We start from the raw sequence: 26,145 nt of genomic DNA, 5'->3' as shown, positions 1-26,145 counted from the left end.
TTCCTTGAAAATCACTCTGTGAGTGAAAGAGCAGTATTGTCCCAGTACAGTGGTACCTCGGGATACGAAATACCCAGGTTACGAAATTTTCGGGATACGAAAAAATCCCATAGGAAATCATTGTTCTGGGTTACGAATGTTTTTTCGGGATACGAAGAAAATTTTTGGTGCTTTTTTCGGCTTTTTCGCACGAAACGCGGCTTTTCCCCATTAGCGCCTATGGCAATTCGGCTTACGAAGGCTTTTCGGGTTACGAAAGCGGCCGCGGAACGAATTAATTTCGTAACCCGAGGCACCACTGTACTGTGGAAGAGCAGAGGACAGCTATGAGTAGTAGCAAATCAAGGAACTGGACTCATGCTAGAAGGATGATGTTGACAGTGGTGAAAGGGATGTCTGAAGTTCCATAACACGTGTTATAGGAACATGAAATGTGAGATTCATGAATCAGGGGAAGCTAGACACTGCAAAACAAAAATGGTATGTATAAACATTGCAGAACTTAGTGTGAACATTTTATGGTCAGACTGGAACATTTTCTGACATTTTCAATCATATAACTAAACAATGAAACTTATCACACAGGGGCTCCATGCACGGGATGAGAACAGAACGAAAGGGGCCGGGAATGAGTGGAGAACAAGTGGGGGATGCAATTTACTGCACGCAGAAGTCCCATTCTCTTCTGTTCCCTTCCCTTCCATTCCCACTCCATTCCAGAGGATGCAATTTTTGAGAACTGTTCAGAATAGTTCTGAAAAATCACCTTCTCTGGGACGGATTGGGAATGGAAGGGAAGGAAACGGAACGAGTGAAGGACTTCCTGTGTACAGTAAAATACATCCCCCACTCATTCCGTTCCCTTCCCGGCCCCTTTTGGACCGTTCTCATCCCATGCCATTAGCATGTGTGGTAAGGCCCAATGTTTTTACTCAGGAAATGAAAATCTAAGAAGAAACAGGTGGCATTAATAATGAGAAAAGATGTACCAAAAGCAGTCAAGGGATGTAATGCAACGTATCACTAAATAATATCAATAAGACTTCAGGAAAAACCCATAAGTGTAATCATAATCATGTTTATGCTCTAAGCAGAGGCAGAACAGAAAGAAATCAAATGATTCTGTGTTGGAGTCCAGGAGGAAATTGATCGCACACCAAAACAGGTTATGTTCATAATCATAGGCGACTGGAACACAGAAATAAAAATGTGGGCAAAACCAAACATTTTAGAAGAAATTGGCCTAGGTTCAAGAAAAGATGAAGGAGAGTGACTGATGGAATTTTGTGAAATTAACAGTTCATTGCTTGCAAAAACATACTCCAGGCAACCAACGAGGTGACTGTATACACGGATATCATTTGATGCCCAATGTAGAAATCAGATTGATTACTTGGAAACAGAAGGTGGAAAAGTTCCATTCTTTCTGCAAAACAATACCAGTAGCAGATTGTGGCACAGCCTATGAACTCCTAATATCAAAAATTGGAGAACAGCTAAAGAACAACACTAGGTCAATCATTGTGCCAAAATATAACCTGAAGAACATGAAACTAGAATTTAAAGTCTAGTTTCATGCTGGACTGAAGTATTTAATCCAGACTTTTCCCTTTATTTAGGAAGGGTTTGTATGAAGAAAATGGCCACTGAATATTGTATATATTAAGCAGTTAATTGTGATACTTGAACTTTGTGGTTGTGATGGTATTTGTTGTGTTCCTTCAAGTCGTTTCTGACTTATGCTGACCCTCAGGTGAATCTATCATGGGGTTTTCTTGGCAAGATGTAGTCAGAGGAGGCTTGCCATTGCCTTCCTCTGAGGCTGAAAGAGTGTGATTTGCACCAGGCCAGTGGGTTTCCATCGTTGAACAGGGATTCAAACTCTGGTCTCCTGGATTTTTAGTCCAGCATTTCAGTCATACTGATTCCAAATACGGAAGCTACCATTAGTTAAAATGAGGTGGCAGAGTGGTGATTGCTGTTCTTATAAAAACTTTTTTCTTTAAATAAAGGACAAAACAATATATTTAGCACAACTTCATGGGGCAGCAGAGCCTCTGTAAAGCAGTACAGTGGCATTCTTATTTGCCATAGGATTTCCCACTTGCAATAACTTCACCTCAATTGGCAATGGAAGCAGTGGGTCTACCCCAAAATAAGTTCATTTAACTGTGTAGAAGGCTGTACCCTGTGAGGGGAAAGTGCCTACAGAACCAAAAGAATGAAAACAATGGAATTCATAACTGAGACTGTCACTCCAGCATGCTTTAGAAACATTTCAGCAAGGTGCATGGGGGTTATATTAAAACTTAATTGATGTTGTAGCATGGGCAGGATTGAAGATTGACGATCATCCTTCACTATGTTTATGTCTGATATGTAGTTATGGTTGAACTCCCTCATGAAGTCAAGAAGTATTTCCTCCCTAATTCGAATGTATCACCTGTAGCTCCACATAGTTCTGACTATAGACATAACACTGCTGATCTCACTCTCTGTGGAAAATATTACAAACACACAAAGCACATGAAACAAGAATCAAAGAGAACAGAACCTAGTCTTTTAACATGGAAGTTTGAAAGAAATTGACTTGTGTATTTGTAAATGAAGAGTGAAAACAGCTTCAGATTTTGCACAATCCTTCAGCTGCCCACTGTTAGATGAGGGGGAAAATGTTTTTGTTTTTTGCATTTAAGACTATTAAATTATTATGTATACTCCAGGAGCCAGTCTACACTATGTGAATTACTCTATTTTTATATATTTATTTTTTGCTTTGGGGGATTAAGAGATGAATCTTAAGGCAAATTTAATTTTAATATCATATCAAGCAATATTTATACCTTGCTTAAGAAATATAAAAAGTCAAGCTTTGATTCAGCTGTTGCAGATGTGCTGCAATATTGTTTGGCTTATCTTTAGTCAGCTCTAGCTAGGAAATGTTAGGTTCAGTTTGACAAGATTTAGTCAGAGGAGTTTGCCATTACCTTAGGCTGAGATACTGTGACTAGCCCAGGGTCATCAAGTGTGCTTCAAACTCTGGTCCCTCAGAATCCTAGTGCAACACTCAGATCATTATATCACAGCAGATCCCGATACTGGCAGTTGTCATTAGCCATGTTAACTGGACAATCCTGTGTTCTGAAGCACCCCAAGCACCCCAAAAGTAACTTTTCCATGATCTGGCTAATCATAGTTGTACCATTAGAACAAAAAAAAAAAACATTCTTACTCTGATGGGGTAGAGCTACACTGTATGTTCAACACATGGATGTTGCCAAAATGTAGCCCATGCTAAGTTTAAGAACATTTGTCCCTAACAAATTTGCTATGGCATAGGCTTTGATAGGTCAGAGCTCATTCATGAGATGAGATAGGCACTGACCCATGCCACATTGATTTTGTCAGTCTATAACAGGGGTAGGCAACCTGCGGCCCGCGGGCTGGATGCGTCCCAGCGAGGCCTTGGGACCGGCCCCAGCCCGGTCCTGCCGCCGATTGCCGCTGGGGCCTTTGGCCTCTCGTGCACAGGGGCAAGGGGGGCACTGGTCTATAGACGCCTCAGAAACATGCATTTATATTAACATTTTTTTAAAAATCAGCAAATTTTTTTGCGTGTCCTCCACTTTTTTAAAAAAGTGTCCACCATTTGAAAATGTTGTCCTACATTTTTCCCGGTTTATTTATTTATTTATTTTTTAAAAAAATTATTTAATTATTTATTTTTTGGCTTCGGCCCCCCAGTTGTCTGAGGACAGCAACCTGGCCCCCCCCGGCTCAAAAAGGTTGCCTACCCCTGGTCTATAAAGTGCCACAGGTTTCCTTTGATAATTTTTCTCCAACAACTCTTTGGATTTTACCCTATGTTATTCCTTGAATTTTTCTGCTATCCAATAAATGTTATTACTTTGGAGACAAAGTTAGGGAAATGATGGAAGTTACTTCCAAGGAAAGATAAATAAGGACGTTGCTCTAAGCTAAGCATTATGCAAGGAGCAAAATGAGAACACTCCCTTACCACTGTCACTTTCAGTTTCAAGCAGTGTGCAGTTCTTAAGAGTCAGACTGGTCTTATTGTATATGGCAAGGCTAGGCAATATGTGTCCTTCCAGATGTTGTTGGACTCTCCATTCACTATTTATTAGCTGATAGGAACTGCAGTCTGTCAACATCTGGAGGGCTATACATTGCCCAGCCTCCCTCTGTTCTGTGGATAAGCCCAGATGTTCCCCACTTCCTGCTGTAATCTTGCCACTAACCACTCTGTGGCATTTCAACAGAGTATTTCCCCCTCCCTGCATGTTGTGGGTGGTGGTGGTAAATATGGATGCCTAAATTCACTGCCATGCATTAAAAACAAAATTATTTAATTTTTTGCAGTGAGATCCAAATACTGATTGTTGTTAGCTTCCTTTGAATAGACGTCAGCTCATAGGGACCCTGTGAATGAGACATCTGAAGCACTCCCTGCCCTCAATTGCCCTGCATAAGTCCTGCAGGCTCAGACCTGTGGCCTTCCTGATTGAGTCTAACCATCTGGCATGTAGTCTTCTTCACTTTCTATTGCTTTCTACCTTTCCTAGAATTATTGTATTTTCTAATGATTTATGCCTTCTCATGATGTGGCCAAAATTTGACAGCCACAATTTAGTTATCTTGGCTTCCAGGGAGAGTTCAGCCTTGATCTGTTCTAGAACACATTTGTTTGCCTGCCCATGATATCCTTGGATGTCCATGGTATTCTCAGCACTCTTTACCACCACCACCACATTTCAAGTGAGTTTCTTTCTATCAGCTTTCTTCACTGTCTTTCTATTTTCTTTCTATCAGCTTTCTTCATTGCCCAGCTCTTACATCTGAACATGGTGTTGGAGAATCCAGTGGTTTGGACTATCCTCACTTTAGAGTTCAGAGTTATGTCTTTACACTTTAGGATCTTGTCCAATTCTTTCATAGTTGCCCTTCTCCATTGTAAGCCCAAAACAGATGGCTTCTGGCTGCTTTGGGGGCATGGTATGCAGATGACACATGCTCCCAAAGTGTCTGGAAGCTGCTCCAAGGCTGCCAAAGGTGGCCTGAAGTTTCTGAGAAAAGGAGCAGATTTAATTTGCTCCAGGTGTGGCCCATTTGGGACCACGTCAGCAGTAAGCTGTGGTCTATGAGAGTGGTCTATGCAGTTGCCACAGTCCTGGTCCAATTGCTGCTGGAGCAGCCAGAGGCCACTCCTTGCCACCCATCTGCTTTGGGCCCTAGTCTTCTTCTGATTTCTAGACTCCAGTCTCTGTTCTGATCAATGTTTGATCCAAGGTATGAGAACTCTTTGACTATTTCAATTTTCTCATTATCTAGAATAAATCATTGTAGATCTTTCATGGTCATTATTTTTGTTTTCTTAATGTTCACCATTATGCCTACCTTGACATTACATCTTCTTTAGCAATTGCTCCAGGTCTTTGTTGGTTTCTGCTAGTAGAATTTTGTCATATTTTATGTTAAGGTTCTTTCCTCTGATCTTCACTGCTCCTGCCTCTGAATCTACATGGGGTGAGATAGGCATGTACACTCTTCTCATGTAAAAAGGAGCTTACAAATATTTGCAGGGGGCTTCAGTCCCCCCCCCCCCATGAGAGATAGCTTTTCCCCATGAGAGCTGGAATGAAATGTTTATTCATGTTTGTGTTTATTTACCAGTTAAATGCATAAATATATAGCTGGGCTATATACAATAAAGATAAGATTACATCTTTTTATAAAAGCGGCATAATAACTTCTTGTTGTTATATGACTTCAAGTCAACTGCAATGTATTGAAACCCTATCACAAGGTTGTTGTTTTTAACAAGAGTTATTCAGAGAGGGTTAGCCTATGCCTTCTTCTGAGGTGAAAGAATCACTCAGAGGTTTTATGTGGCAGAGTAGGGATTTGAACCCTGGTCTCCCAAAGAACTAATCCAATGCTCAAAGCACTATCCCATGCTGGAATGCAATGTTTATTTATGCCTCTGTACGCTAGTAGAGGAACAGACAACAGAATTTTACTAAAATTTATCACAACCCTTTAGTTTGCTTTTAGCTTTAGTCATTTTTAGATTCCAGAGTGTCCTAAATGTCTTGCAAGACATACAAAATTTGTCTAGTAGAAAGACTGAAAATGTTGTGGCTATGTTCCTAATGCATTCAGAAATATTAAAATGACACATGGATGAAAAATAAAAGTCAGATAAGGACAAGACGTTTCATCATCAGTTGAGGGCAAGTTGTTGTGGTTTTCCTCAGTGTTGTCTTACATGTCACATTTCTTTCCTGACTAGAAAGCTGAGTTCTCTGCTTTGGAAGAATGTGAGTTGCATGCATAGTATTGAAAGAGGCAAAATGAAACACTGCTTCCATTGTGACAGCTTGGAAGGGAAGGAGGGTGGCAACAAGACACTCAGGAAGACCTGTCAGAAGGACAGAACAGGGTAGGATGGAAGGCAGTAGATCATTAGAATACAGATGGGATGAGCTGGACAGAACCTTTGTGTCAAGATGTTCCAGTACTTTGAATGAATGAAATGTCCCATCTGGAAGCTGTCCAAAGGAAAGATCAGTGAGGAGAGAGGATTTTCCTTCTTCTTCTTGTGTTCCTGTCAGTCCAGTACAAGCAGGGTAAGAAAGAAATAAAGGAGCCAAAGTGGTGTAGTGGTTTGAGCACTGGATTATGACTCTGAAGACCAGGGTTTGAATCCCACTTGGCCATGGAAACCCACTGGGTGATCTTGGATTAGTCACACTCTTTCAGCTTCAGAGGAAGGCAAAGTCAAGCCCCCTCTGGTGTCCCTAAATTTAACCTGTCATGGGCAAGAATTCTTACTGGGGGGGGGGAGGCAGTGCATTCATTCTGTTCCCTCCATAGCTATACTCTTGGTTATGACTGTGTAGATTTAGACCCTCACTGCACTAGAAAACAAAGCTAAAATGGAGCTATTGATTAGCAACTTTTTCTGTGCCTTACTGCATGACATCATAGCACTTCACTTCTCTTCCTGTGGGAGATGGTTGCCAAAACAAGGCTTTTTTCCTAGCCAGAAAAATCCATTTGACAAAATACTTGTTTTGACAACCATCTCTCATGGGGAAACATTGAAGCACTGTGACATTATACAGTAAGGCATGGAGAAATCCACTAGTCTCTGGCTCTGATTCAGGTTTGTTTTCTAGTGCGATAAGGCTCTCAGGCTACAGCTATACTGCAGAATTAATGCAGTTTGATACCACTTTAATTGCCATGGCTCAATGATATGGAATTCTGGGGTTTGTAGTTTTGTAAGCTTTCTCTGCTAGAAAACTCTGGTGGAACAACAAACTACAGACCCTAGGATTCCATAGCATACAGCCATGTCAATTAAAATGGTGTCAAACTGTATTAATTCTGTAGTGTGAGAGCAGCCTTGGACTTCGGTTTCCTGCCCTCCTGCTGAATGGGAAAACATTTTTAAGCCTACCTTCCTGCTGTCCTTCTCCAAAATAGTCTTGAGGCTGGGAATTACACTTCCCTATCTCTTCCCCACTTAAATGCATCTCTTTTAACGGAGCTTTGATCCAGTCCTCTCCTTCAGTGTAGAATAATATTTTCTAGGTCTAGGACACTTTTTAATCAGAAGCAGTAGAAACATTGAAACTCTCTACTGGCATAGTCACATGTAGCAACAGAGCCTCACACAAATCACATACACAGATTATTTTAATTGTCTGCCTCCAAAAAGGCTGGCAGTCTGTATATTTTTAGAGCTCCACATTTATTTATTTATTTATTTCAAACACTTGTAAGTTACATCCTTTGTCAAACTGACTCTTGAAGTGTTGCCCAAAAACACACAACAAAACTCAATTCATGGTGTTTTTGTTGTTCTTTTGAAAAAGCCTACCATATAAAGCATACAAAATATGAAAAACTAAAGTGAAAACGCTAGTAAAAGTTAAGGCAGGCACAATTAAGCAGAACATCAGAAGCAAGTTTAGGCAGAAGATCCAATTTTTTTTAATTTATTTTTTTTAGGAAGATTTGGCAAAGCCAAAATAATTATTCAGAACCTAGCTGACCTTTTACATGCAACTTTCTCCCTCTCTCTTCCCTATCTTATTTTACTTTTTGGAAGTATCTAACACTTAATGCGGAAGCACAACTCTGAATAACTGCCAGGGCTATTGTGAAGTGCCCGTTCGTCCTAAATGCTCAATGAGCTGTGGGAGCCAAGGTTGCTTAGCACCCCATAGAATGAAGACCTCAAGACAGAAAAGGCTAACTGAGCTGTGTTGCCTTCTGGATTGGGGTGGGGATATAACTGAGAAAATTAAGAAGAGCACAGTTTTGTTCCAAATCAGTAACTGCTATGGTTCTAGCTAGCAAGCAATCCTGGTGCTGCTGGTGGTAACCGCCCTCTTGGCGAACAAACTGGTGAGTGGACTGGGGACCCGGGAGCTGAAGACATATCATAGACTGCCTTTAAAAGACTGGCTTTGTAGCTGGATGATAGCAGAATTCTGGTGCTTTTGTGTTGATGAAACTAGGCAAATGGGCTGTATGGGTTAATCTTCCCTGTTTAATTCAGTAACTGGACGTTGACAATAAATATTAAAAAATTAGGATTGATTGATTGATTGATTGATTGATATAAATGATGGCCACTCTGTCCAGGCTGATAACCTCTATGGCAAAATGAGTTTCATTTCTAAAACTGATGCTGCAGAAGTCATGAGCGATCCCAAGTAAGTGAAGATCCCACCTCCCACCCCCCATATAAAGGATGATAAGTCTTGTTTATACATGATAATGATCAGATGCCCAGAATGCTAATAGAATGCTTCACTACAAAGCAAGGCAACCTGGCGGGAATCAGGAACAGCATGCTTTTTCTGAGCAGCTGGAGGTTTGTACTTGGGCTGAAAGACAAGCTACAACAGAGACCCAATTTCTCAGGCTTTGGTGCTTCAGAAGAGAAAGCCAACATTGGTAAGAGCTTGATCTGTAGAGAGACAAAATATGGACTTCTTCTTTGAAATCACAGGGTTGAAAATGAGGGGAAAGAAAGAGGGAGGAATTGGGAACTGGGAAAGGAAGGCAGCAAGGGAGAAGCAATAGCAATGGCAATAGCAAGTATATTTCTATATTGCTTATCAGTGCACTTAAGCACTCCCTAAGCTGTATACAAAGTGTAAGCTAATTGCCCCCAACAATCTGGGTACTCATTTTAGCCACCTTGGAAGGATGCAAGCCTGAGTCAAACTTGAGCTCTTTTGCTGGTATTGAACTTGCAACCTTATGGTTTGTGAGTGAGTGGCTGCAGTACAGGCATTTAACCACTGCGCCACCAGGGCTCCTACATATAAGCAACATATAAGAGGAGCAATGGAAGGAGAGAAAGATGTAGTAGAAAAGGTTATGCGAGTGAAAGTTTGATAAAGACAAGGTCTGTTGGAAGAGGAAGAAGTTACAAGAATAGCAAGTGGTTGCAAGGAGGTCACTTGCCCTGGAGCTCTTGAATGTGGAGCAAGGGGCTTAAACCTTTGAATTTCTGCTCCTCTGCAGAGCTGGTGGGGGGACCTTCTTGACCAAAGTTACTTTCCTGACTCCTCACCTTTATCTGCCCACCTGCCATTATGTTTGAAGCCTTGCCCCTTCCCATCCCTGTATTAACTTGCACACAACAATAACAAGCACAACAATAGATTCCTTGTCATTCAATAAAACAACTGTCCTGCTTGACTGTCTTGCTCTCTCCTCTGTTTCTACTCTCCTTCTGGAATCTCCAAGACTTTCAGCAGCTGGTCTTTCACTTATCCTGATGCATCTCTCCTATCATACCCACTTAACCTGGTTCCCTTCCCTGGATTTTGACCTCAGGCTGCCATTTGATCTGAGATACTCATTTCACTCTCTCAATCCAGATCCCTCAGCTCTCTCTCCCCACCTTGCAACTGATTCATCTCTCCTTTAGTTACGTGACACTGTGTCTCTTGGTTTGATGAACACTGTAGCTCCCAGGCTCCAAGTACATCCCTGTTGGCTAATTTTTCCACAGCTGGTTCCAGTAAATATTGTGGGTAGCTTGCATAATCAGCATACCTCATGAGTTCTTTTCTCTTTCATGCTATTCTTGCTGTTTCCTAAAATAAGTATTAAAATGTATTAGGGAAAGGTATTAAGGACAGTATCCCTAAGTGTTTTCTGCTCTGTTTTTTTCCTCCTTCACCTCTTTCCTCCACCCTGCTTACAGCATCTGCAGATTCATGTGCACATAGTCTGCAGCTACAAACTTAGATTTCTCAGTTGTGGCTCCATGTGTACAATTTTGACAGTGAAAAATAGGCAACTGGAAGGAAGGAAAAAATTCTAATGGGAACTTAGTGCTGCTGGAATTTCCAAAACATGCATCTTATGACTATTGGCATTTTAGTAAAAAGACACGGAAAATAGGATCCACATTAATTCCATCTTTAGATTCCATGCTTTTATATATCTCAGAGAAATTCTATGATGTTTTGCCCAGGAATAACCTGATCCAAATATCACAATCATATGCTCATTGAAAAAAAGAAAGAAAAAGGTTTCTGGAATTACTAAAATTATATAAAATTTATTTTAAGCATTTTAAGCAAACACCTAATGATTCATATGCACTGCAGAATTAAAGCAATTTGCCACCACTTTAGCTGCCATGGCTCAATGCTATGGGATTCTGGGAATTGTAATTTATTGTGGCACCACAGCTCTATGGCAGAGAAGCCTAAATATCTCATAAAACTACAATTCCTAGAATTCCACAGCACTGAGCAATGACAGTTAAATCAGTGCCAAACTGGATTATTTCTGCAGTGTGGATGAAGCCTCAGAATAAATGCAGATCTTTATCTCTTATAATCATCAGTTTTCTTTCCTCTGCATGATTTTTTCCTGTCTTTACTTGATGAAGAGGCCAGTTTCAAAACCTAGTGTGGTGTATTTAGTACTTTTTTTGGTATAACCACAATGTATACATTTTAATGACTCCCCCCCCCCCCCCCTATTTAAAGGGGAAAAATAATGCAATGTGGCTATGTAACATTAATCCCCCACAAGAACCACTTATTCATGAGGGTCAATGCCTAGGTTTGAATCTTGCTTTGCTTTGACAGTCTATCAGGAATTACAGCTCAAGACACAGATAAGGATGAGTTAAAGCGCACACCAACACACCTACACACAAAGATTGTTGTTGTTATGGGCTTTCAAGATGACTCTGACCTATAGTGAACTTCTCCTAGCATTTTTTGACAAGATTTATTCATAATTGCTCTTCCCTTCCTCTAAGGCTGAGAGCATGTGACTTGCTCAAAGTAACCCAGTGGGTTCTCATGGCTGAACATCATTCCAAATTACAAATCAATGTCTGAGCAGTATTTTTGTAGTCCTAGGTTGCTAGATCTAGTGATGGAAGCTCACCCCATCATACAGTACCCGGGCCTTGAACTGCCAACCTGCCGATCTTGCGATCAACAGGGTCAGCGTCTTAACTACTTGAGCCACTGCATCCCTGTATTAACACACAGTTAAATCTGTCTTTCCTTTTTCACTCTTCCCTTCAGCTATCTCAGATGCTCTCTTCTCCTCTAGACATCATAAAATCATTGGCTGTGCCATGGGAAGGTGGTCTTCAGTATATTGGGTTGCAAAGAGGCTTAGAACCTGCATGAGCAACATATATAAAGGCTTTTCCAACCATATCTTGATGGCATACAACAGAACATGATTTTTAATTATTAAGGACCTCCACAAGTGGAAACAGTGTTGATAAATTATTTCCATCTGACGCCAGCAATAGATTTCCCCTTTGTTCAATTATTGAATAATGGCATTGAGACTGTTTTGTTTTTGCCCTGTCATATTTGCTTTGAACTATTTTATCACCATGCACCTATAGTGGTGAACCTGTGGCACACATGCCAGAAAAGGCATGCAGAGCCTTCTCTGAGGGCATGCCCGCTGTTGCCTCCACCATGGCAGAGGCCAGGAGCAGCTAGGGACACCCCTCCCACCCTGAAAATGCCAGGAGAAAGCCTTTCCAGGGTAGGAGGGGAGAAGAAAAGGAATGCTCTGTTCTTCCACTCCTCCCACCCTGGAAATGCCAGGAGATGTCCCACTGCTGGAGGTTCCCCCAGAAGTCCTGCCCCTCCCCAGTAGTTTTGGCATCAGGTAACACCTGATGTCAGAAGGCCACTGAGTTTGGGCACTCGGTCTCTAAAAGGTTCACCATCACTGCCATAAACCATATGTCAGGGTTACCATGCATGTTTATTATCATGAGTGTTGTTGTTCTTGTTGTTGTGTATCTTCAAGTTATTTTCAACTTTTGGTGACCCTAAGGTGAATATATTAAGGGGTTTTCTTGGCAAGTTTCTTCAGAAGAGGGTTGCCATTGCCATCCTCTGAGGCTGAGAAAGTGTGACTTGCCCAAGGTCATCCAGTGGATTTCCATGGCCAAGTTGGGATTTGACCCTTGGTCTCCAGAATCATAGTCCAATATTGTTTTACTTATGTCATTTTTATTTGTTTTTACAATTGCATTGGTAGATTTTAACTGATTTCCTTCTGTGAGCCACCTTAAGTCTCACAACCGGAAAAAGTTGGCCTATAAAATAAATAAATAAATAAATAAATAAATAAATAAGCAAGCAAGCAAGCAAGCAAGCAAGAATATTTATCCATCTCTTTCCACTGAATAAGGTGTGCTTGTCCACATTTTCCAAATATATGCATCTTCCCTGTTATCTAAAGAATGTCTTTTTCAAAAAGATGCACTTTTAATGGTGTGCATTTGTTTAAAGCATATAGTTCAAAGAGAATAAGAAAAGACACCTATGCCCATGGTTTTCTCTCAATGGGAACTAAAAGATATGTGCATGCTTTGATTAATAGTATACTAGACCAAGAACTGAGTAAACTAATTTGAAAATTCAGTTAATACACATTTATTCTCCATATCTGAGGTTGAAGTAAATTATATTCAGATTTTTTCAGTAACTTCCTACTGAATTCATGGGAGACAAATCTCAGGGAGCCATGGCATATTTGATAGAAAGTCCTTCATTTTAGAATTTAGAACAACTGTGATCCACTTGCTATTTTGTAAAATCATATTCTAGCCAAACAGATGATTGGTATTCTGAGTTTTGCTATCAATGTTTTTCAGAGTGCAATGAAGGGGTGGCTGCATCTTCACATTCAACATTTCAAGTAGATTGTGAGCATTGTCAGTCCTCAGCACACCGTCAAATTGCATGGGATCCTGATTCAGCAGGATCCAGCAAACGTTTTTTTTTAAAAAAGCATCAACTGTAAACCTCTCACCCTAGGTCAGATTGAATTGGACACATCCTTCTTGGTTGTGGCCAACACAGTGCCAAACACACCAAAGTTACTGTTCTGTTCTGATCATGATTCCTTCATTATATATATTCTTTCTGAAAATCATTTCTGAAACCATGTCCACCTCTCTGCTTGGGCTAAAGTTAAATTTTGGAAATATTTAGCAGACTTGCAACATGTGAATGCAGTTTTTTACAGTGTAGAATTTTTTTCACACACCCTCTTCTAACACTGTTAACCCAAAGAGGCATTACAAGTCTTCTGTTGGAATACTGAACTGGAGCACTCTTACTAAAGAGACATTTTCTTGCAGTGACTACTTGTGTTTCTGCTCCAAACAGCTGTGTGGTGGGCATATTATATGCACATTATATATAAATAATATACAGTGTTTGCATTTTCTAACTTGGGTTATACAATCCTGTTATGAAACCAATGCTTCTCCGCATCTATTCCCACTCACTGTCAGTAAGTAAGCATTGTTGTGCGAAGTGACAAAAAACAAAAAAACAGCCATTCTGTTAATTAAAAATATTAGGGAGTTTGGGCTGTGTTGCCAGAAAGTCATCTAACCTGATCCTGCCATTGTTGGTGAGCTGCATTTTACCTATTGTTGAATGTGTTATTGGATTACATCATGTCTTATTTAGAGCCTGAGATATTGTCTGCCAACAAGAGCTGGGAGCGAGGATTTGAGTTTTCTGTTTTTCAGAAGCTGGAACATAGGCTCCTTGGGATTAGAAATCTGGAAAGAAACACTCAAAATCTCTAAGATTGCAAATTGAATAAAGTGTGAATTAATTAATTAAGAACAAGGGATGGGTGGTTCTCCAAAATGTTTTGGCTCAGAGAATGAATTAGTTCAACTCTGCCAAAACCCTGGAATGGATTCAGAAATAGAGATGTGATTAGATTCAAACAGATCCTGAACCCAATCAGACTGATTTGGACAGATCTGAGAGATGTCGAAATTGAAGCTAAACGATTGATAAGATAGAATGATAATGTTTGGGGGAGAGGACGCTTCATTCTCCGTGTAGAAAATCTGCAACTAGTGATAGGAGGAAATATCTATTTCTCCATCTAAAGAATCCATGTAGAGGAAATGCTGCACACTTGAGATGAATCAGCAGTCAGCCATAAAGTTGCCTGAGTCAGGGACGTAGCTAGGATTTTAGGAAGGGGGGGGGGTCCAGACTAAGTGCCACCATTATAATGGGGCTTGGGTGCGGTGGTGCAGCAGCACACACCATTCATTTTTCTAATGGAAGGGGGGGTCCGGACCCCAAGAACCCCCCCCCTTGGCTACGTTCCTGTCTGAGTCATTCTCTCTGTCTGTCTGTCTGTCTGTCTTGCATGCACACACTCAGCATAACTAGGGTTGCCATAAGTCAGGACCTCCAAACCGGGACAAATGTAGGACAAATGTAGGACAACATTTTCATGATCAAAATGGAGGACATTTTGAAATTTGACAGAAGAGGACATGTCCTGGAAAAGGAGGAGGATGTCTGGTCACCTTGTCTCTGGTCCAAAATACACTGCAGAAAACATAGCTGGACTGAAATGCCCAGAGTTCCTCACCAAAGCTGCATCCACACTGAGGAAATAATCCAGTTCAAGAGTGACTTAACTGTCCTCAGTTAGTGCTGGAGAATGCTGGGAATTGTAGTACACTGTGGCCTCAGAGCTATCTCCGGCAGGGAGTCCCATGGCCCTCCAAACGTAGCTGAACTGCAGTGCCCAGAATGCCTCACCTGGTGCATCCACACTGAGGAAATGGTCCAGTTCCAGAGTGATTTAACTGTCCTGGGCTAGTGCTGGGGAATGCTGGGAATTGTAGTACACTGTGGCCCCAGAGCTATCTCTGACAGGGAGTCCCATAACCCTCCAAACGTAGTTGAACTGCAGTGCCCAGAATGCCTCACCAGGTGCATCCACACTGAGGTAATGGTCCAGTTTGAGACTGCTCAGTGCTGGGGAATCCTGGGAATTGTAGTCTATTGTGGCCTCAGAGCCTCTGACAGAGAAGTCTCAATGTCTCCCAAACACTAGCATTCCCAGGATTCCATACCATTGAGTTAAAGCAGTCTCAAAGTGGGTTATTACTCCTTCTCAAAGTGGGTTATTACTCCTGCAGAGTGTGAGAGAGATAGAAAGGCTAGGGACTGGATTCATTCATTAACTCACAAAAGGAGGATATCTGTGTCCAAAACACACTGCTTTGACTGCCAGGGCTCAGTGCTATGGAATCCTGGGAATTGTACTTTATTGTGGCACCAGAGCTCTCTGACAGAGAAGGCCAAATGCCTCACAGACACCAGAGTTCCAGAGCACTGAGCCCTGGCAGTCAAAGTTAGAAAAAATACACAGGGGCAAAATAAATATTGAAAATGGCCACGCACCTCCTCCTCCTCCTCCTCATCTTCTCCTTGGTGCCAAAGGAAATGGCCCTCTCCCCTCTGCTGCCTTGCTGGGACCAAACAGAGCTCCTCTTCCTGAGTCTGGCAACCTCCTGTTGCCAACAAGCCTCGAAGATAATTCCCCAAACGTTTGACCAAAACTCACCAAATCCCCCCCCATATCTCACCAAATATTCAGTCAAAATCCCTGAAAAGTCCTTGTAATGTTAATATGGCAATAAAACGTAGCCCTAATTGAATAAAAATAATTGGAACTTATTTCAACTCTCAAAATTACCATTAAAACCAACCACCAAAATCACACCAAAGGCTCTGAAAAGTACCCATTTTGGTGTGAAAGTCACCAGATTGGCAACAGGCCGGGAGTCAAGGAGGAAACCGTGCAGGGACGCCCCCTAGTGGTGAAAAACCGGGAATGTCCCGCCGGCAGGAGGGTTATGGCAACCCTAAATAACATTCCCAAATCTTAGGGCCTAGACATGTTTCTCCAGTTCTCAAGGAAGCAGGAGGTATCTCAGGGTGTGAGTGCTGTCTTGAAAAATGTGTGTGGGTGTGGATGTGCATTCCTCATTACCTAGATTTGGTGTGATGTTTTGTATTTGAAAAGCATATGCCATGTAACTGTAGTTGAAGCTTAAAGTATTTTATTTAATGACATCACCAGGACCTGTCCTCAGTGATATCACAAGGGCTGTGTGTTTCATCCTTAGGTGTTCCAGTCTAGGCCTCAAAATATGAGGCCCTGGGCTAGTCCTGATCTGGCAACCTTACTTACCACATAGGGTTTTAAAATACTGAATTAAAAAATCCCCTTAGCTGATTGGAAAAGGGAGTTTTTCTCATGTAATTTTATCATTGACCCGGGCACAGGATGGGATGGGGCTGGAATGGGTTAAAACTGATTTTACTGCATGCACAATTGCTGCTACGCTGCCACCCAACCATCACCTGTCCTCCAGCAGTGCTCTGGCAGCCAATTTTGATAACTACGGAAGCTTTCCATAGTACCAAAATTGGCTGCCAGAGCACTGCTGGAGGATGGGTGATGGTCGGGCGGCAGCGCAGCAGCAATTTTGCATGCAGTAAAATAAGTTTTAACCTGTTCCAGCCCCACCCTGTCCTGTGCCCAGGTTGGCATTAAAATTGCATGCAATAAACTCCAAGCTCTAACAATGACAACAGTTTTCAACAGAGAGATTTGCCTTATCTAGATTGCCTTATTAATAATGAAGAATTTGCTAGGTGTTTAATGGGTATTTGAGAGTGTAAAAACCAAACTTGGGCTACAGGCCTAAGCATGCTCCCTAGTTCTGAGTTAGATCTGAGGAGTATTGATCACTGTTAGTCTCCACTATTCATCTTAATGCAGACTCAATAACTAAGGTTTTATGTCCCTTCTTATTCAGGAGGTCATGTCAGGTGAGAGAAATGGTCCCTTGTGGCTTTGAAAGCCACGCATCTATGCTGTGAAAGAACCAACTTCAGTTGTATTCTATAGGCTTCCTTTGTCCTTCTGTCAATCCTGAGTGTCCAAATACCTCCTATTCTTTTTTATTATAGGATCTGGTTTCACTTAGACAAATTAAATGTCACTGTAAGCTGTTCCAGTGTGGATGACAGCACCATTGCATGACATTGAAGTCCTCATAATAGTCTCTTGCTCTGTGCTATTTATGTCTGCCTTTCAAATGTTTAATAAACACTTTAATAGTGACATAGTAAGGCACCTCTCTTTATTGGGACAGTGATCCATGCAGTATTTTGCCCCCACCAAACATAAATTCCTGCCCATTCTGAGCATATTTATATTTCCAAATTTAAAGTATTGTGCTTTACTTTGAAAAAATGTTAAAGAAGAAAGTTTTACTTTGATCATATTTTTCAAAAATAAACTTTCCTAAACTTTCATTTTCTCAGCCCCCTCCCTTCTTCAGATCACCCACCTGCTGTTGTGGTTGCCACCCTTGTCCCTGTCTATTCAAAACTGTAGTCTCAGCAAGTGGAGTGCCACAGCTGCCTACACAGATGTATGGAGAGCCCTGTATTTTAAAAAGGGGAGCCCTACACTGTAGAAATAATGCAGTTTGATATCACTTTATCTGCCAAGACTTCATCTTACAGAATCCTGGGATTTGTAGTTTTTGTGAGGCACCAGCACTCTTTGACAGAGGCGGGATACAAACCTCCGCTTTGCGGCGTTCCCCCACCGGCGCCATTTGCTCCGCGAGGGAGCCGCAGCATCCAAACCGCGCGGCTCCCGCGCGGAGCAAAAAAGAAGCTCCATTTCGGAGCTTCTTTCTGCGGCGCACGGATGACGTAGCGAAGCGCCAAGGGCGCATTTGCTACGTCATTAGCGCCGTGACACGTCTGGACACTATGCGTCCAGTACGTAAAGATGGCGCCGGCCATGTAGAAGGGCCATGTAGAAGGGCCGGCGCCATCTTGTACGTATTGTATACGTACTAGGGTTAGGGGGTGCGGAAGCACCGCCCCTTCCTAACCCTAGTACGTATACAATACGTACTATATGGCGGTGTGTATCCCGCCAGAGAAGGCTAAAAAAATGCACTTTGACACCACTTTCAGAGCTGTAGCTCTATCCTATAGAATCCTGGGATTTACAGTTTTATAAAGTCTTTAGCCTTCTCTGCCAAAGAGTGCTGGTGCCTGACAAAACTACAATCCCAGTACTCTGTAGGATGGAGCCATGGCAGTGAAATGTGGTGTCAAACTGTATTGGTTCTACAGTGTAGATGTACCTTGAATCATCATGAAATTTTCCAGCTATTGTAAGCAGCATCCAAGCTTGATTGCCCTTCAGGCCAAAGTTTAATGCTCCTTGAATGCATCTCCTTCAGCATGTAGCAACAATGAAATTAGCAGAAATAACCCACTGTTTGAATTATAATGAAAAGGATTATGTAGCATTAGTTGTCTGATAATATGGGCAGTTACATTCACCACTAACCCCATCTCAAACAAGACACCATAAATTCTCCTACCGTCTGTGAAAATTGTGTTAAATTGGGACACACACACACACCAGAAAAGGGTTACCTAAATCAAGGGCATGGCAGCAGTTTTCACATGTTACAATGGTGTGTAGACAATGAATAGAGACATGATTTTCTCCGACACAATGCCAGAATTTGGGGTCATCTAGTGAAACTCCTCGGTCTGAGGATCAAAGTTGTGTGCAGGCGCCAGTGGCATCTGAAGCGAGGGTTATTGCAAAAAAGAAAAAAGGGGTATTGAAATGTTTTTCTTTCTTTTTTTTTAACAACCATGTGGTTGTGGCTGCCCACATGGTTAGAATCACCATGTTTTTGAGTGGTGACAGTGCTATTAATGGCAGATTGTTTCCATCCATAGTCTGTACTGGATAAATGGTAGACAGTTCAAGTTATGATTTCTTCATTTACAGAAAACTGTGGTACTAGTGTTATTCGATAGAAGCATGCCTGTCTCTACAAAGCAAGGATATAAAGTATAGTGGGCCCTTGGTATCCCCTGGGGTTTGTGGATGCCAAAATCCATGGACACTCAAGTCCCATTAAATACAATGACACATTAAAATGCTGTCCCTTATATAAAGTGGCAAAACTAGGGTTTGCTTTTGGAATTTATTAAAAAAAATTTTTTTAAATTCATGCCGTGGATGCTTGAGTGTTTCTTATACAGTCAGCCCTCCATATCCATGGATTCTGCATCCACAGATTCAAACATCCATTATTTGAATAGATATCTAAATTTTTAATTCCACAAAGTAAACCTTGATTTTGCCATTTTATATAATAATAATAATAATAATAATAATAATAATAATAGGATTTATTTATATGCCTCCCAATCACTGGGAATCCGGGCGACTTACAACAGAGGGGATAATAGATGGTTCCCTGCCCTCAGGCTTACAATCTAAAAAGACACGACACAAAAGGAGAAGGGAATGGTGGGGGGGCAGGGGATCAGGTCCAGTATACTTCTCTCCCTCTGAGGCCTGGACCAAGGCAGATGGACCAGAGGGAGGGCTCTTTTTCTTAATCGAGGCTGGACCCGATGGCATTGGGCCTGTCCTTTCACTCCTTCCCAGGCCAGAAGTTGACAGTTGGAAGGAGGGAGGGGAGGGAGGGGAGGGCTCTTCTTCTTCAGGCCTGATGGCGTTAGGCCTGTCCTTTCACTCCCTCACCATATAAGGGACACCATTTTACTACCTCACTGTATATAATAGGACTTGAGCATCCATGGACTTTGGTATCTACAGGGGGATCCTGGAACCAAATCGCAGCAGATCCCAAGGGCACATGGTATTGCAAGATGGCCAGTTTACAGCAGCTGGAAACCACTTGTAACTGACCAAGAGAAGCTCATTTTACAATAGAACCAGAACTTGTTAATTTCCTTTTTTAATTTATGGGGCTGCAACTTCTTTAAACAGAGGAAGAGGAATATCACAAGATTTAAGTGTTGGCTCTCTAAATGGTGGGAAGAATCTCATGAGGCTTATGTGTAGGCTTACGTTGTGCCCTTGTGTTGCTACCTTATACACTGTTATGGGATTGAGAAGACAGTGAAGTGGGCAGAGAAGAGTGTGTTTTGTGCCAGAGACCAATAGCTTATAGTGTTCAGTGGCCTTTATTTTTATTTTTTATTTTAAAAACTGCTAAAAAACTAACTAATTTAGTTACTTTTGATAAAAAGGAAAGGGGTAAGCTACTTTTCAAAATGTGTAACTATAACACTAATTAATGACATTTTCAAAGTAATTTCTGAAGCTGTAGTGGAACCAGTGTACTACCAGGAGAGAAAATTAAAATAATGGATGAAGACAAACTTGGTTGATAAGAAATCTTGGGCAGAATAACAAAATAAAAACAAGGCTGTGAATATGGAACATCCAAGAGAAGCATCTCTCAAGGAGGATATTTGTCCAACACCAAAAGTCCATTGTGGCTCAAAGATCATATTTCAAGGGCTAAGTGACAGTGACTAGATAACAATAACTAAATGACTAGAGGTAGTGTGAGTGAATTTGGTACGTGTATGATGAGCAAGGAATGCTTATTGTGGTGTTTGGCCACCTGGACCCCTCAGAAACTAATCTAGCCTATAGCCTTGATTTTATCACAGCGAGGGGAGTAATTGAGACAACTTCTTTTGGAATGTACTATTATCCTAATGCCTTTATTTAAAACATTACATTTAATATTTGCAAGACAGCTTACAGCAGTCATCTAATTAAAATCATACAGTAAAAACAAACATAGGAAACAAAGAAAAATATATTTTTTAAAAAAGCAAATGAAATCATACCTAATTGCTAACCCTCAAATCACCTTATTTGTAAAATCCTTGCTTCTTGATATCCTTCTGATCTGGATGGATTTTGCAACAGGTCAGCTGTAAAATCAGGTGTTTTAAAGTTGCCATTTTGCCTTTATATTAATAGATGTAGGCATCTACAGTAACCATGGGCATTTTTGAGAGCTATCTTAAACGATCTGGGTAAAATTTCAGACCTCTTAAGGAAAGGTCCCTTGGCATCACCTAGAAAGGAAGGGTTATATTTAAATTTGTTGTTATTATGTGCCTTCAAGTCATTTTAGACTTATGGTAACCCTAAGGTGAACCAATCACAGGGTTCTCTTGAGAAGATTTGTTCAGAAGGGGATTGTTTTTGCCTTCCTCTGAGGCTGATATAGCGTGAATATATATATTCACGCAGGGCAGGGATCTGTCTAACTAAAAAGATTGCATGTACAGCGCTGTGTAAATTTACAGCGCTTCATAAATAAAGGTTAATATATATATATATAATCGCAGGATTCTGTAGGATGGAGCCATAATAGTCAAAGTGGAACCATGGTTCTAACTGTGTAGTATGAAAGAGTCCTTGGTCTTTTAATCCTTTCATGAGTGAACAGCCACATGCAAGTGAAGGGGACAAAATAGGAAGCCCTTGAACCTATAAAATGCAGATCTCTGGGTTCTTTGGACTGCACTCTCTGGCTTTATGTGAGTGTGATTTTCTGACTTCTTCAGATCTTTATGAAACCAATCAGAGAAAAGGCTTCTTTTTAAGATTCTGCTGGCTATAAAAGGGTGTTGTTTTTTTCTCTCAAAAAGAAATAACAATAGACTAGCTAATAGATGTCCCAATTCCCAAACAGCTTAAGATGTTCCAGCACTTTTCATTTCTTACTCTCAAAACAGAAAGCCTTCCAAAGTTACACAACTTCACCAGGAAAGGACTTAAAATAAAAAAACAAAGAAAACAGCATCCTGAATCCCTTTTCAGAACTTCACTGATGGGTAATGGGAAAGTGTGATGTGACTACTAAACCAAAGCTTAAATGGAATTCATTGCTTGCTTGGAAGATTATAGAGGGAAAGCCCCCAGTTTCAAGCAAAGTCTTAGGATATGTTCTTTTTAAAAAATGCTATTCCCAGAATAGCATTATTTTGGAAAATGGGTTTCTGTTGTTGCTTTCATAATATTTTTATGACTAGACACTTGACTAAAGTATGATTGAATTCAAATTCATTTTTGCCACAGCTCATGGTGACTGAGTATTGGTTTCATGATGGATCTTAAAGGAAACGTGATTGGGAATTTCTGTATAATCTTTCAAGGGACTGTATAGGCTTCAGTTTTCATGGCAACACCAGGTACCTGCAGTCACCAAATGCTGAATGGCAGGCATGAGGAGGACACCCTATTGCTATTACACTCTTTTCAGCTGTACATAAATCAGAATTTGAGTGATAGAAGGAATCAAACAGAGCTTGCTACAAAATTAAATATCCTGGCAATGGGATCTGCATTGGGCCCACTAGGGTTCACTCCTGTCGTGTCCATGCTGGTAGAACCAGAGAGCTGGAAAGAACTGTAAGAGCTGCCTAGTCAAACCACCTAACTTGGAGGAATATGCAGTTAAAGCAGCCTTTCTCAAATAGTGGGGCGGGCGCGAGGCTCCATAAAGGGGGGCGCGAGGCTCTGTTATGCAGAGGTGTACTTATAACAATTTTATAGACAAATGATACTATTTACAGTCGCGCGAGGGACGTGAAATGTTTTCTTCTTCCTAGGGGAGGCATGACAGAAAATAATTGAGAAGCACTGAGTTAAAGCAACCTCAGCATAGGCATCAAATCTCTATTGCTGTTGTTGTTGTTAATATGTGCCTTCAACTCCTTTCCAACTTTTAGCAACTCCATAGGGTTTCCTTGGCAAGATTTTTTCAAGGGAGGGTTGCCTTTAGTGATATGAAAAGTCATTGCTGTTCACAAAATATTTGGGATCTTTGGTTTTTCAGTGACTTGGTTCAAGTCTTTTCAAGCTCTGAAAAGCTGCTTGCTGTTCACCCCAGGGGTCAGACATCCTCTTTTCCCCAGACATGTCTTATATTTCAACCTTTTCTCCAGGAGTCCATGAGGAATTCCAAAATATCCTCCATTTTGAGCATGACTGACAGGGTGTACAGACCGGCGTTATATAACGGCCTTGGGGCAGAGTGGGAGCATGGCATCCAAACAATGCATGCCCGACACAGCCTTGATGCTGCTGTCATGGCGTGCACCCGAACACATGGTGGGCAGCATCACATGGCACTCCTTTGGTGCTGCATCCAGATGACACAGCCCCAAAAGGAATGCCAGAAAGTGCCACTGTGGCAGCAAAGGCACCCTTTCCACGGTGCAAAAAGGAACCACTTTTTGCGGCTCCTTTTTGTGCTGCAGAAATGCCAGATTGGGGCCGCAGTGTGTAGCTATGGCCCTGATCCGGCAATGAAAGAGGTGGCTGCAGGCCATCCCTTAGGGCCAGTCTGTTCAGCCCCTGTGAAGCCCATTGATTAACACCATTTGCTGTTTCCCTTTGAGAAATGTGTCTACTTGGCAGGCTGTCCTCACTATAAATAGGGAGATAGGATGGATCCTTTTATAGTTCTTTTTTTTTTTTTTTTTTTTTTTTTTTGGAGCAGCAACAGATGAGACTTGATCCTAGAGCATGGGGCAAGTTGGTTTCTTGGAGGGAAAAAGGACAGGAAATCTTGTTAGGAAATGGACTACGTGAGGTGGAAAGATAATCCCTCTAAAGCTAATTTTCAAACCTCCTCCCATACACAGTAAAGAAAGGCTGCTGAGTAGACCTCGAGAAGACTATTGAGTCACACCACGTTTGCTGTTCCCCTTTGAGTAATGTGTCTACAATTGGCCTGCTACTTTTGCCCGTATCTCTTCTGGCCACTTATCACTACTTCCTTTTGCTTCCCTCTGTTCTGAATCAATTGGAGTTTATCAAATGGGATGGGAGGCTCTAAATTTCGAAAGAGAAGATAGCGAGGTCAATTTGAAAATTCACACAATTACATGATTACTTATCACACCTTAAATTCACTGTAATGGCCTCCCCGAACGCGACCCAGATTCTATGCAAAGTAAGCCATCACATCAGGGGTTCTTAATTGCAAATTGGCACCCTTGTGCATGCTCAGTGAGACTCCAGATGACTGGAGCATAGCATATTTAGGCGAGTGAGAAAGAGGAACCAAGGAATCCCACAAGGTTGGGGGGTGGGTGGGAAGAATGGTTGAAAGAATATGCTCTATTCACGTTAAAACGAGCATATATTCACTCTTGTCACGTGAATATGTGAATATAATGGTTATCCAATAGCTCCCAGTCCATGACTCTTAATTAGCAGCCAGCAGCCCCCCTCAGCAATGAAACGGAAGCAAAATTGAAGCGGAATTGCAGCATGGCTTCCTGGGAAACCCCCCCCCCTTCCGAATTGGGGGGGGGGGAACCAGGACCAAAGGAGACAAGTACATCACACCAAACAACAGTGCACTGAGTGCAAAGTTGTCTAGGAACAGGGTTTGTGACTTCGCTAGTTCACCAAATTTACTTAACTGTGGATTGATGTGTGATTGCATTCGGAGTGTGTTTGGACTGCCAGCGATCGTGTGTGGTAACCTTTCATGCAATAACGTGAATACGCATGATTCTGTTCAGGATGACACTGGATTATACTTCCAATTTCAGCCGTGTGATATTGTCCAATTGTTAAAATGTTCACTCCCTCATTGTCCTGCTCACTCTCTGGATGTCCCCTGGCCACCTAACACCACTTCTTTCTGCTTCCCTCTGTTCTGAATCTGATGTTCAAATATTCTTCACCTCACCATCCTTCTCCCCCTCTGAACGTTTCTTGACCGCGTAACACCAGCTCCCTCTGCTTCCCTCCATTCTGAACCCAATTTTAAAACCTTTTCCCCACCAATGTCCTTCTCCCCCTTCAGACCTCTCTCAGCCAGCTAGCACCACTTTCCTCCATTCTGAATCTAATGTGCAAAGTTGTACTTTCAACACAAATTAAAAAGTAGAAACATGAAGCTTTTAAGCAACAGCATCCACTTGTACGACCCTCCAGCTTAAGATGCACTGTTTAAGCCAAAGATGGACAATTTCACCAAGAGGCTGTACAGACCAGCATTATACGCCAGCTTCAGGGCAGACTGGAGGCGTGCCGTCCACACGACACATATCCCAATGCTGTCCTGACATCACAGTCATGCTGTGTGCCTGACAGCATGGTGGGTGGCATCATGGTGCTCCTTTGGTGCTGCATCCAGATGACACAGCACCAAAAGGAGCACCAGAAGGTGCTGCCGCAGTGGCAAAGGCACCCTTTCTGTGGTGCAAAGAGGAGCTACTTTTTGTGGCTCCTCTTTGCACCACAGAAATGCCAGATTGGGGCCATGGCATGTAGTTGCCACAGCCCCAATCCGGTGCTGAAAGAGGTGGCTGCAGGCCACCCTTTAGGGGTGGTTTGTTCAGCTCCCAAGTCTAGAGGGCAATTTCAGCTCTCTGGCTCCCTCCACAGGCTACAACCTTGGGACCATATTGTAGCACTAAAAGAAGATCCATGAGACTCCCGCAACATCACCTTGTTTTATCTCTAAAATGCAGTACATTTTCTTGTAGTGCAGCTGACATTTGGTGGCATACCACTGAATTCATAGTTTCATAACTGCATTGTGGAGGGGCCCTTGGGCCCTGGCCTAACCCACTGAATAAAAAGTAGGTTCCTTATGGTAGCTTGGTATCCTTTCTAGGTTCCTTTTGTCCCTTCAGTTTTTCTGAAACTCCATCAAAAATACTTGTTCTCAGATGTTCTTCCCATATTAGTCTGCCTTACCCTGGAGCCTCATCTCTTCTAAGATCATTTGTCTTTTGAGCAGTGACTGACCTCTGCATAACGTTTGCTTGTAGCTCATGCCTGAGCTGTTCTTTAACCTAGTGAACAAAAAACAAACAAACAAAAATTATCATTATA

The 26,145-nt window shown here is 41.8% G+C and overlaps 1 protein-coding gene across 3 annotated transcripts in view; it reads left to right on the top strand.

The window, feature by feature from the left end:
- The window catches only part of KCNJ16 (potassium inwardly rectifying channel subfamily J member 16), an 86,176-nt gene that overhangs the window by 52,139 nt on the left and 7,892 nt on the right, over nucleotides 1-26,145 (top strand). Inside the window, exon 1 of one of the 3 annotated variants that reach the window (XM_042455955.1) lies at nucleotides 8,269-8,436. The exons of 1 other annotated variant lie outside the window; for it this stretch is intronic. The gene's annotated coding sequence lies outside the window, so the exon portion shown is untranslated. Of the gene's footprint in view, nucleotides 1-8,268; nucleotides 8,437-8,932; nucleotides 8,992-26,145 lie in introns of those variants that run through there. One more of the 3 variants, XM_042455957.1, reaches the window with a different exon arrangement.

This window comes from Sceloporus undulatus, chromosome 2 (genome assembly GCF_019175285.1).
Source record: "Sceloporus undulatus isolate JIND9_A2432 ecotype Alabama chromosome 2, SceUnd_v1.1, whole genome shotgun sequence".
Taxonomy (NCBI): domain Eukaryota; kingdom Metazoa; phylum Chordata; class Lepidosauria; order Squamata; family Phrynosomatidae; genus Sceloporus; species Sceloporus undulatus.
Note: the sequence above shows the minus strand (reverse complement) of the source record. Positions and strands in the feature narration are given on the sequence as shown.